At 40.1% G+C, this 12,345-nt stretch overlaps 1 long non-coding RNA gene across 1 annotated transcript in view; it reads left to right on the top strand.

Annotated features, from left to right (window-relative positions):
• The window catches only part of LOC309809253, a 184,996-nt gene that overhangs the window by 20,782 nt on the left and 151,869 nt on the right, over positions 1-12,345 (top strand). The window lies entirely within an intron of this gene.

Below are 12,345 nucleotides of genomic sequence, written 5' to 3'. Positions count from 1 at the left end.
TAGTGAAAGAAGTCAAAGTTTTAACAGAATATAAAAAGGATATATTGTATTATTCCATTTACATGTAATTCTGTAAAATGCAAACTAATCTGTAATGACAGAAAGCAGTTTAATGGTTGCCTGGGGACAGGGTGAGAGAGAGAAGCAGGAAGGAAGGATTATAATGAGACAGGGGTCAGGAATTCCCTGGCAGTCCAGTGGATAGGACACTCTGCGCTTCCACTGCCGGGGGTCTGGGTTCAATCACTGTTCCGTGAACTAAGATCTTGCAAGCCACCGGCGTGGCCAAAAAAAAAAAAAAAAAACAGAGAGAGAGAGAGGTGATGGACCTGTTCATTATCTTGATCGTATTGGTGGTTCATAAGTATATGCTCAGGTCAAAATTTATGAAGTTGTACACTTTAGATATGTGAAGTTTATTACATACTATTAATACCTCAATAAAGCTATTTAGAAAGAAAGTAATGTACAAAAGAACATTTAAATATTGTATTAAAAGAAAGGAGAAATAAAACTTGTGGGTTTTTTCACTTATTTTTGAAAACATGCACACACACACATACACACACACACACAATTACAATGGTTTCCTATAGGGGAAGGAGAGAATAGAATGAAAAGGAAGAGATGCTCAGCAGATTAAAGATACACCACAGATTTTTTTGACATCTTCCTATCAAGAGGTGGAATCTGTGTTCCTGATTGAATATAGGCAAGTTCAGACACTGCTTTGACCAATGGAATTCGGTGGAAGTAATAACTATGCCAGTATGCAGGCTTGGGTCTTAAGAAAGAGCTTTCTCTTCCTGTCTCTAGGAACACTGGCTCTTTGGAGCCCTGAAATGCCATGTAAGAAACAAGTAGTATGAGGTTGCTATATTGCTAGGAAGCCTAAGCTAGTCATGAGGATAAGCCATATTTATATACACATGGGGGAGGTACCCAGACAGCTCCCAGCTGTTCCAGCCTCCTGCATTCAAATCATCCTTGCTGAGGTCTCAGACATTGTAGAGCAGCGTCAAGGCTTCGCTGCTGTGCCTTTTCTGAATTGTTGATCCAGTAAATCATGATAAATAATAAAAAATTATTGTTTTAAGCCTATGATAGTTTTTTATGCAACAATATCATTAAGACTTCTCTGAGTGTATGTTTTATTTTAGTTATCTAATACAGTGTAATGCCCCAAACTTAGTGGCTTAAAACAATGACAGTTTATAATTTCTCATGATTCTGGGGTGGTTCTTTTGCTCCATGAGGTGTCAGTTGGAACCACTCCTATGTCTGCCTTAAGCTGGAAGCTCGGTACTTCTCTACTTGGCCTCATTCTTCATGTGGTGTCTCATTCTCCCAGGTCTTTCTATGTGGTCTCTATCTCCAGCAGGATAACCTGTACTTTCTTGCAGCTTGATGGCTTAGTTCTAAGGAGTGTTCCTAGGAGACAGGTCCCAACAAGAGCTAATCAAGCTTCTACTTGGTCTTGCTTGCTAGGGTCCCAATGACCACAGCAAGTCATATGGCCAAGTGTAGTGTCAATGTGAGAGAAGACTACACAGGCATGGAAAACAGAGTTCATACTGATATTTTAAAGGGGGGATATAGCTCATTTATACAGAAGTATATCAGCTAATCTGTAGAAAGGAATAATAATTGGATTAACAATACCATTTGTAGGGACTTCCCTGGTGGCGCAGTGGTTAAGAATCCGCCTGCCAATGCAGGGGACATGGGTTTGATCCCTGATCCGGGAAGATCCCACAGAACAACTAAGCCCATGTGCCACAAATACTGAGCTTGTGTGCCACAAGTACTGAAGCCCATACACCTAGAGCCTGTGCTCCGCAACAAGAGAAGCCACCACAGTGAGAAGCCCGCGCACTGCCACGAAGAGTAGCCCCTGCTCGACACAACTAGAGGAAGCCTGCGCACAGCAACAAAGACCCAACGCAGCCAAAAGTAAATAAATAAATAATTAAAACAACAACAAACACAGCAAAATACCATTTGTAGCCGCCAATGTAGTAACTAATTAGGAAGCATTGTCAAGGAATCCCAAACCCTCTGGGTGAAATATTGTTGGGGAAAGAGATAGTCACACAGTCTCCGAGTATCACTTCTATAGATTAATTATTAATTACAAAGGGAAAAGCTGCTTTCACAACAGACAGTACTTTAACCCAGTGATGAAACTTAGCATGACCAGTAACTGGACAACCTGACATCATGTGCTTCCTGGTGAGATGCAGTGAGGAGCACATGTATAGTGCTCTTGACCAAAATGTTTGACCTGAATTTAATCATGGGAATACAATGTGGCAAATCCAGAATGTGAGATACACTATGAAACAATTGGTCAGGACTCTTCGAATAAAAGTCAATCTCTGAAAGAGTTAAACATATGGCAGGGCACTTTTCTAGACCAAAAGAAAGCTAAAAGATGTGACAGAGAAATGCAATGTGTGAACCTTGATTGAATCCCAAATTTTAAAAAGCACCTTTAAAAGATATTTTGGAATTACTGGGGGAAATATGCTTATGTGCTGTATATTAGATACTATTTTGTATCAATGTTAAATTTCTTGTGTATGGCAATGGTATTTTGGTTATGTAGGAGACACATGATTGAGTATTTAAGCATCAGGTATTATGATATCTGGAACTTTCAGACGGTTTAGCAAAAGGAAATTGTGTGTGTGTATGTGAGAGAGAGGGAGCGCGCGAAAGAGAGACAGAGAGAAAGAATGAGAAAAAGCAAATGTGGCCAAATATTCACAATTAGTGGATCTAGGTGTAGGGGATATAAGGATATTATTCTCTCAACTTCTCTGTAAATTTAAAACTATTAAATTAAATAGCTGGAAAAATAGAAAAATAAGCAGTTCAACAAGAACAAATACCATTTTATGCCTATTAAACCAATTCCTCCCACTTCACTGTGCTTTGTTTTTTAAAATAACACCCAGTACTGCCAAGGTTGTGGGAAGCTGGTAAGCTGACTTGCCAGTGTCATGACCATAGGCTCAACCTATGTGGACTAGACTATAGCTGTGCTTACCAAGTATAGAAGCACATTCATCCTGGCTGAGGCTGTTATTGCCCTGAAGACTTTTTTCTCCAGGAATTAGACTGACAGAAGTAAAATGCTATGCCTGAAAATTGGAAATGGAAACAACCCAAATGTCTAACAATAAGGGTTAGCCTTAGGAAATTATGCTCTACCACTAGATGGAATATTATATAAATAATAAACATCAGTTTTAAGACTTCCTAAAATGAAAAACAAGAGATCATGGTTAGTATTTTGTTCTTTAAAAAAAAAAAAAAAAGAATGCAAAACTGTGTGATTCTAACTTTGGGGGGGAAAAAGCATGAATATATATGAACCAAGACTAACAGGTAATGTGCAAACATTAAAGTCACTATATTATAGTGTCAGAATTATGGATGAGTTTTTCTTTAAAGTCATTTAAGACAATTGCAGTTTATGAAGTAAAGAAAAAATAATCTCAATGAAATTAAATGTTTCTATATAAACTTTCACAGAATGGTAAATAAAGGCATCATACTTTAGTGTATCCTGGTTGTGTGGGTATTCTAATGATCAAATGACAAATTAGTTAACCTTCAAAAAATATTTATGCCAAGGGTATGGACTGGAAGGAAAGAAAAAAACTTGAAACCATGTGCCAATGCGGTAGGCTCCTGAATGTTTTTATTTCTCTTGATATTATTATTTTATCAGTACATTAAAAATAATTTAAACAAGAAACAAATAATGAAACCCATAGTCCCCATTCATTCAACACATTTTACATATTTGATCTCTTTTAAGCTATGGACTCACTCTTTAAAGTAGGGGCTTTTCTTTCATCTCTTATCTGGCTGGCTTCTGTATCTTCATTGGGAGGCTCCTGTCATTTTGGTTCTAGCATCCTTTCTCCCTCTGCTGGTAATAGCACCTCCAGCCTTACTCTAGGGGCACTACCCCTCCCCAGTTCTTAGCCATATGCTGTGTGTGTGTGTGTGTGTGTGGCTAACTTTATACACTGCTCCATAAGCAAAAAAACTAGCTCATAAGAAGCCTTAGAGCCTTTGCCTGGTTCTCTTGGAACACTCACTCTTGGATCTCAGTGCTGCCATGTGTGAAGTCCAACAATCCTGCTGGAAAGATCACGTAGAGAGTCCCTGAGCCCACATGGAGAGAGAGAAAGGCTTAGCCTTCCAACTGTCCCTGCTAAGGTGCCAGACAAATGAGTAAAGTCATCTTAAAAGCCACTTCCCCACAAGACCAATTCAGCTACAGGTAGAAAGCCCCCTATGATCCCAATAGATGCCAAAAGGACCTGAAGAATCACCCAGCAGAGACCTGCCCATTCTTTAGACTCTTCTAGTGTCTGTAGAGTGGTCATTAAACTGTTTTTTTAATTTCTTGTGAGCAACAGAATCTAGCTTTGGTTAGCTTATGCCATGTATTAGTTTCCTGCTGCTGCTGTAACAAATTACCACTAATTTAATAGCTTAAAACACAATTATCTTACAGTTCTGAAGGTCAGAAGTCCAAAATAGTTCTCAGTGGGCTAACAATATTGGCAGTGTGCATGGGAAATTCCATTCTCTTGTCTTTTCCACATTCTAGAAGCTGCCTACATTCTTTTGCTTGTTCCCCCTTCCTCCATCTTCAAGCCAGCAGTGTTTCATCTTCAACTCTCTCTCTGACTCTGCTCCCATTATCACGTCTCTCTTCTGACCCTCCTATCTCCCTCTTTCCCTTATAAGGACCCATGTGATTTCCTTGGGTCCACTCAGATATCTCCCTATGTTAAAATCTTTAATTTAATCACATCAACAAAGTCTCTTTTACCATGTAAGGTAACAGATTCATAGGTTCCAGGGATTAGAACATAGATGTATGTGGGAGGCCATTATTCTGCCTACCACCTGCTATAGAAGAATATTTTGGAAGGACACTATATTATCTCATGAAAGCTAAGGAGAAGTTGAACCACAGATATTAGGGAGGGCAGAATCCTTGTCATCTCTAGAGACTTGAGCATCAGGAATTAATAACAACATTAATAAGCAATCACAGTTAGGAAGCTCTTACCACGCATCGGTCACTGCCCTAAGAACTCCACGTGTATTAACTCATTCAATCCTTACATGAGCTGTATGAGGTAAATACTATCATCTGCCCCATTTTTAAATATGGAGAAATTGAGACACAAAGACCTTCTCACTAGAGCTACACCATTGATAGAAAGAAGCTCCAAAGGCTTTCCAGCTTCTCTCTTTTAGCTTACAATTGCAAATTTCTGGGACAGATCAGCCAGCTTGGTCAGAAGACCACCCTGGACTATGGCTACTGAGAGGGTCTGATGGCAGACATAGCCACTGTGTACCAGTCTCAGAGAAGGGATTTGTATGAGCCACACAGCCATCCTAAGAAGTGTCCACTGCAAGAATAAAGATTGCTCTTGAGGCCTTCTTTGGAAACAAAAAAAATATGTATGAATAACCTAAGTTATATTTGACCCATACAGTGATCTATGGAAATCTGTAGGATAAAGAACGTTTTTACTACCTACAACACTGTGTAATTCGATTTAGCAACTGTTTAGCTAATTAGGAAGTAAGAAATTGGGGCTTAAATGTTGCTTTAAAACTGATAGAATGATTTATTACTCCATTTTAAGTTGAGCAGTCATTTCCAGATACTGGAGAACAAAGATTTCTGTGGTCAAAAAGTTGGGGATGGGCTTCCCTGGTGGCGCAATGGTTGAGAGTCCACCTGCCGACGCAGGGGACACGGGTTCGTGCCCCGGTCCGGGAGGGTCCCACATGCCACAGAGCGGCTGGGCCCGTGAGCCATGGCCGCTGAGCCTGCGCGTCCGGAGCCTGTGCTCCGCAACTGGAGAGACCACAACAGTGAGAGGCCCGCGTACCACAAAAAAAAAAGAAAAAAAAAAGTTGGGGAAATGTGACATGTCTCAGAAATTTACATCTCATATTAGCATATTAAAGATTAACTCAAAATAAACTGTTTTACTGTTTATTGGTTAAGCCAACAAACCTGTTTTCTTAGCACAACTATTAACATATCTTCCTCTGTAATATTTTATCTTAATACCAATTTGGGTAGCTCTAAGGTGGGAGTGCAAATAAACTGAAATATTTATAAAATTTCACCTTTTCTCATATGGTGGCTGAAATTTAAATTCTATTCAAGTACAATTTTGTTTCTTGGCTGATAACATAGCAATTTTTAAATGCATAGAACGGTAATTCTCAAAGTATGGTTCTGGGACCATCAGCAGCTGCATCACTTAGAAACTTGTTAAAATGCAAATTTTCAGGCCCCGCCTCTGACCTACTGAATCGGCAACTCTGGGGTGGGGTTAAGCAATGTGTGTTTAACAAGCTCTCTAGGTGATTCCTATGTAGGTTAAAGCATGAACGCTGCTGCAGAAGACTCTTCAGTAGCTGTGCTTCATAATACTCAACTTAAATGGGCCTCTTAGAGACCATGAGTCCCGAAGCAAAAAAATTAGCTTAGAGTGACCAACCATCCTGGTTTGCCTGGGAGTGATGGGTTTTCTAGGATGCAGGACTTTCAGCTGAAACTGGGACAGTCCCTGGCAAGCTGGGATGGTTGATCACCCTCTTCCAGCCTGTCTCTCCCCATTTTACAGATGAGGAGACAGAGGTTAAGGGACTCACAAAAGCCGTAGAGCTAGGACATTGTAGAGGTAGGACGCAAGGGCAGAACGTTTAGTTCATGTTGGGTTCTTATCCATCATACTGCACTGCCCGCTAAATGGATGAGAACCCATAGCTGCTTGCTGTTCCATGGCAGAATCGTGGCTGACTGTGCTGGCTTCTCAGAGCTCAGGCTGCAGGTCTTTCTCCATCTGAAGGATACCCCACTTGGGGTTGAAATGAAGTTCCATTCATGGAGATCAGAAAAAGACAACGTATTCTCCATCTCCTACCAATAGTTTAGTATAATGTAGTGACAAAGGCCTGGCTTTGAATCCTAGCTGGACTTACTAGCCCTGTAACCTTGGGCAAACAGCATCCTCTACACCTCAGTTTCCTTATTTATAAAACGGAGATAAAGGTGGTACAAGGACCAAAGGATTAAGTGTGTGAATGCACATAAAGCTCTAAGCACAGTGCTTGGCCCACAGTGAGCAGTCAATACATGTAAACAAGAATCAGGAGGGAGATCACTCTCATTCTTTGCATTCAGGCCTTGGGACCTAACCCACCCAGCAAGGTTTCTTTTCTACTGTACTGCAGAAGATGGCGAAGAACCAAAGGATGGGAGACTATTCACTTAGCAAGCAAAAATTATGATTAGCTGCAGCACCCTACATGGTACCTAGCACACAGTAGAATCCCAACACATATTTTTGAATGAATGAAATGCCTGCTATAAGTCGTGTATGATATCAGGTCTTGAGGATATAGAGATAAACATGATAGGCCAGACTTTGTAGAAACAATCTCATAGGAGAGATTTTTTAAGAAAAGATAGTAACAGAGTACAATAGTCATCACGATAGGAAGATGCAAAATGGAATTTGGTAGACACTGAAGGAGCATTGAGGAAGGACTTAACTAAGAGTGCAAATGAGAGGTTAAGAAAGGCTTCCCAGGGCTTCCCTGGTGGCGCAGTGGTTGAGAATCTGCCTGCCAATGCAGGGGACACAGGTTCGAGCCCTGGTCTGGGAAGATCCCACATGTTGCGGAGCAACTGGGCGCATGAGCCACAACTACTGAGCCTGCGCGTCTGGAGCCTGTGCTCCCCAACAAGAGAGGCCGCGACAGTGAGAGGCCCGCGCACCACGATGAAGAGGGGCCCCCGCTTGCCGCAACTAGAGAAAGCCCTCGCACAGAAACGAAGACCCAACACAGCCAAAAATAAATGAATAAATAAATAAATTTTAAAAAACACACAAAACACTTAATTTAAAAAAAAAAAAAGAAAGAAAGGCTTCCCAGGAGGACAGCACAGCTGAGTCTAGAAGGACAAGCAGGAGTCAGTCTTGAGAGAAGGAATGTGTGGGTGTTTCAGTAGAGTGACATATGGACCAAGGCGAGAAGTATGAAGACCATCATTGTTTTGTGAAATGAACAGAGTTGAATATATTTTAACAGTTGATCATTGGAGAGACTGTTAGACCCAGCTTGTCCAGGTGGGCTGGGAAGGAGTCTTGTGTTCTCCCTCCTCCCAGCACATACGTGCACTGCACTGGGTCTTCTGGTACAAATGTGGCTGAATGGCAGGAAAATTAGGAGAATAAAGGCCCCTGTTCTCACCTTCGGGGAAAATTTCTTTATTCATTTTTGTTCTCTAGCGCCAAGTTCAAGCTTCTGCAAAGACTGGGTGTTCCCCAAATGCTTCAGAGAGACTGGCAGAGTAGCAACACAGGCAGCCAAAACTGTGAACAGGCTCCCCAATTGTTCTGGAGACTTGCTGTTCCCCAGCTCTTTACCCTGAGGGGCTCTGGAGGCTGGGATATGCAGGCCTGGTATTATCCGACTCGACAGAAATAGACTCCCAGGCATGGAAGGCAAGGCACACAAAGGGAGATACATACCCAGCTATATGGGTGTGTACCCCTAGATGCATTTTTACCCCTAAAGTAGAGATTAGATATTTCTGACTCTTTTCTACAAAACTGAACTTGGACTAAACTGCATGTAAACACATTTGTTTCTTCAAATCACTGTCTTTCATCATTTCACAATTAGATTGCAATTTATTGGTTTCTAGAATTAGATTAAAGCAGTCTGTAGGCAGTGACTCTTATTAAACTAATATCTGCCAAAAAGAAACGCTCCAAGTTTGTTTGAACTCCAAATGATTCAAAATGTGATATCCACATCTCCTCTCTGACCTCCCTTTTCTAATCCTGTTGAACTCTGTCTGAATTTTATATAAGGTTTATTTGTCCTGATCAGAAGCTTAATAGACTAAAATGTAATTACTATACTTAAGATATATGGCTGTGGCAATATAAAACTTGTTTTCTTCCTTATATTTCAGCTCAATTTCAGCTCAATTGACTTAACTCCCATAGCCATTTTTTTCTTTCCCGGGGAGGTCAAGTGGGTTTCAGTTCCAGAGAAGAAAACAAAAGTAATCTCTTTCATTAAGAAAGCATAATGTTAACAAAAGTAAAGCAAGACATGTCTGAGTGAATTGACCTCTCAGAACAAAACAACACTATTTCTAAATGACTGCAACAATTTACAAGTTATTGTTTTAACACTCTCTTCCATTTTACAGTGGCAAACAAATATAATAACTTGGGCATAAATGTGTTTACAAAAGGGAGGTAGAATAGTTCAACAGGTTCTAACCCTGGCTCTAGCCTCTTACCACTAGAATATCCGGGTCTCCATTTCTTTGCTTTTAAATGGGGCATGAAAGTACCTGTGCTGAGAGTAGCTTGGTGGCTGTTCAGGGTGGGTGGGAGGAGGGAATAGAGATGACTTCTAATAGGTTTGGGGTTGCTCTTTTGGGATGATGAAATGTTCTAGAATTAGTTGGTAGTGATGGTTGCACACCTCGTGAATATACTAATAACCACTGCACTGGGTACCTTAAAATGGTGAATTTTATGGTGTGTGAATTATGTCTCAACTTTTAAAGAAAGTACATGTGCTACTTAACAGGACTGTCATTAGGAGGTATACACAAAACCTTTGTAAAACAAAAAGTGTCATTTTTAGTGAGGATCAGTTGTATTAGTGGGGAGCGTTTTGTTGTTGTTCTTTGTGTTTTGGTTGCATGTAATGGAAACCTAATTTGGGACTTTACTGATTCACATAACCAAACCACAGGATGCCATAGGCCCTGGAATTCGAGATTCCAAGTGGGCCACATTCTCTCCACTTCTCACCTTGGCTGTGCTGAACATCACCTTCATTCCTTCCCTTGTAGCAGGGGAATTGGTATCTTGGCAGCCAGACAGGAAGCTTCTGTTTTGTCACCAGAATGGTCAGAGTCTTTAGTTCTCTGGCCTAAAGTATAAAACTACTATGGAATGACTCCCGTTGGCCCAGTTTGGTTAAGTTATGCCACCTTAGACCAGTTACAGAGGCGTGGGAGATGCCTTCTGTAAGAAGGTTGGCAGGTCCCACTAGAATCACCTGGGTAGCAGGGAACTTCCCAGAAGAAATGGACAGAATGCTGCCTTCAGCAGGTGAAACAATAAATGTCCCACAGTAGACCAATGACCCAGGCCTCCCCACGTTGGAGTCAGAAGGGACTTTATTAGTTTATTAGTTATTTATTTTTATTGAAGTATAGTTGATTTACAATATTAGTTTCAGGTGTACAATGTAGTGATTCAAAATTTTTATAGATTATACTGCATTTAAAGTTATTATAAAATATTGACTATATTCCCTGTGCTGTACGGTATATCCTTGTAGCTTATTTATTTTATATATAGTAGTTGTACCTCTTAATCCCCTACTCCTATCTTGCCCTCCCCTCCTCCTTCTCCCCACTGGTAATCACTAGTTTATTTTCTGTATCTGTGAGTCTGTTTCCTTTTTTTGTTATATTCAGTGGTTTGTTTTATTTTTTAGATTTTACATGTAAGTAATAACATACAGTATTTGTCTTTCTCTGTCTGACTTATTTCACTTAGCATAATACGCTCCAGGTCTATCCATGTTGCTGCAGATGGCAAAATTTCATTCTTTTTTTATGACTGAGTAGTATTCTGTTGTATATATATAATATACATACCATATATATATATATATATATATATATATATATATATACCCACACATATATTGATATATATATACATATATATCACATCTTCTTTATCCATTCATCTATTCATGGACACTTAGGTATCTTCCATATCTTGGCTATTATAAAGAATGCTGCTATGAACATTGGGGTGCCTGTATCTTTTCGAATTAGTGTATTTGTTTTCTTCAGAGAGATATATACCCAGGAGTGGAATTGCTGGATCATATAGTAGTTCTACTTTTAATTTTTTGAGGAACCTCCATACTGTTTTCCACAGTGGCTGCATCAATTTACATTCCCACCAACAGTGTACAAAGGTTCCCTTCTGTTCACATCCTGGCCAACATTTGTTATTTGTGGTCTTTTTGATGATGGCCATACTGACAGGTACGAGGTGATACCTCATTGTGGTTTTGATTTGCATTTCTCTCATGATTAATGAAGTTGAGCATCTTTTCACGTGCCTGTTGGCCATCTGTATGTCTTCTTTGGAGAAATGCCTATTCAAGTCTTGTGCCCACTTTTTAATCAGGTTGTTTAGGTTTTTTTGATTCTGAGTTATAGGAGCTGTTTATATATCTTGGATATTAACCCCTTATCAGTCATATCATTTGCAAATATTTTCTCCCATTCAGGAAGCTGTCTTTTCGTTTTGTCGATTGTTTCCTTTGCTGTGCAAAAGTGTTTAAGTTTAATTAGGTCTCATTTATTTACCTTGTTTTTGTTTCCTTTGCTTTAGGAGACAGATTTATGTCAAAGAGTGTTCCGCCTATGTTTTCTTCTAGGAGTTTTATGGTTTCTGTTCTGACATTTAGGTCTTTAATCCATTTTGAGTTTATTTTTTTATATGGTGTACAGAAGGGACTTTAGACACCTCAGAGAGCATCTAATCCAACCTCCTACGTCATAGAGGAGGGAGCTATGTTCAGAGAACTAGTTAGCAGAACCAAGACTAGATGCCTGACCTTTTAACCAACACCCTAGCGAACACAGATTGGTGATTCGCAAATCCATACCACAGCATAAACTGAGGAACTTGTTAAAAATGCAAAGTGCAAGGATCTCACTTGAGACCTAAATAGGAATTTGGGGGACTAGGGTATGTGAGTCTGGATTCAGTTCCAAGTGCCCCAGGTGATTCTGATGTTTGGGATCCACCCTTAGAAAAGAAAACAAAAGACTAATACCTGCATCCCGCAGTCCCCCGAGATGCCCATGTGTTGATCTGAGCTGTAGGGGTCTCTCATGTGCAGCCAAGGTTGAGAATCACTAACTTAAATTAATGCACATTAGAATCACTGGGGAAACTTTAGTAATACCTCAAGTGCCTGGGTCCAGCCCCTAGAGGTTCTAATTTAATTTGCCTGGGTCTCAGGGCAGTGATATTTTTTCAAAATCTCACCAGGTAATTCTGAAGTTCCATCAAGATCTGAGAACCATCGACTCAGATCTTACTGCTTTCCTTATACAGAAGTTATAAAAGAATATAGATATGGAAAGTTATTGTCAGCTAATGTTGCAAAGTGGTTGATGATAATGACGAAGATATTTCGTGAGTGCTCACT

This window comes from Mesoplodon mirus (genome assembly GCF_964341445.2).
Source record: "Mesoplodon mirus genome assembly, chromosome: 2".
Classification (NCBI taxonomy): Eukaryota; Metazoa; Chordata; class Mammalia; order Artiodactyla; family Ziphiidae; genus Mesoplodon; species Mesoplodon mirus.
Note: the sequence above shows the minus strand (reverse complement) of the source record. Positions and strands in the feature narration are given on the sequence as shown.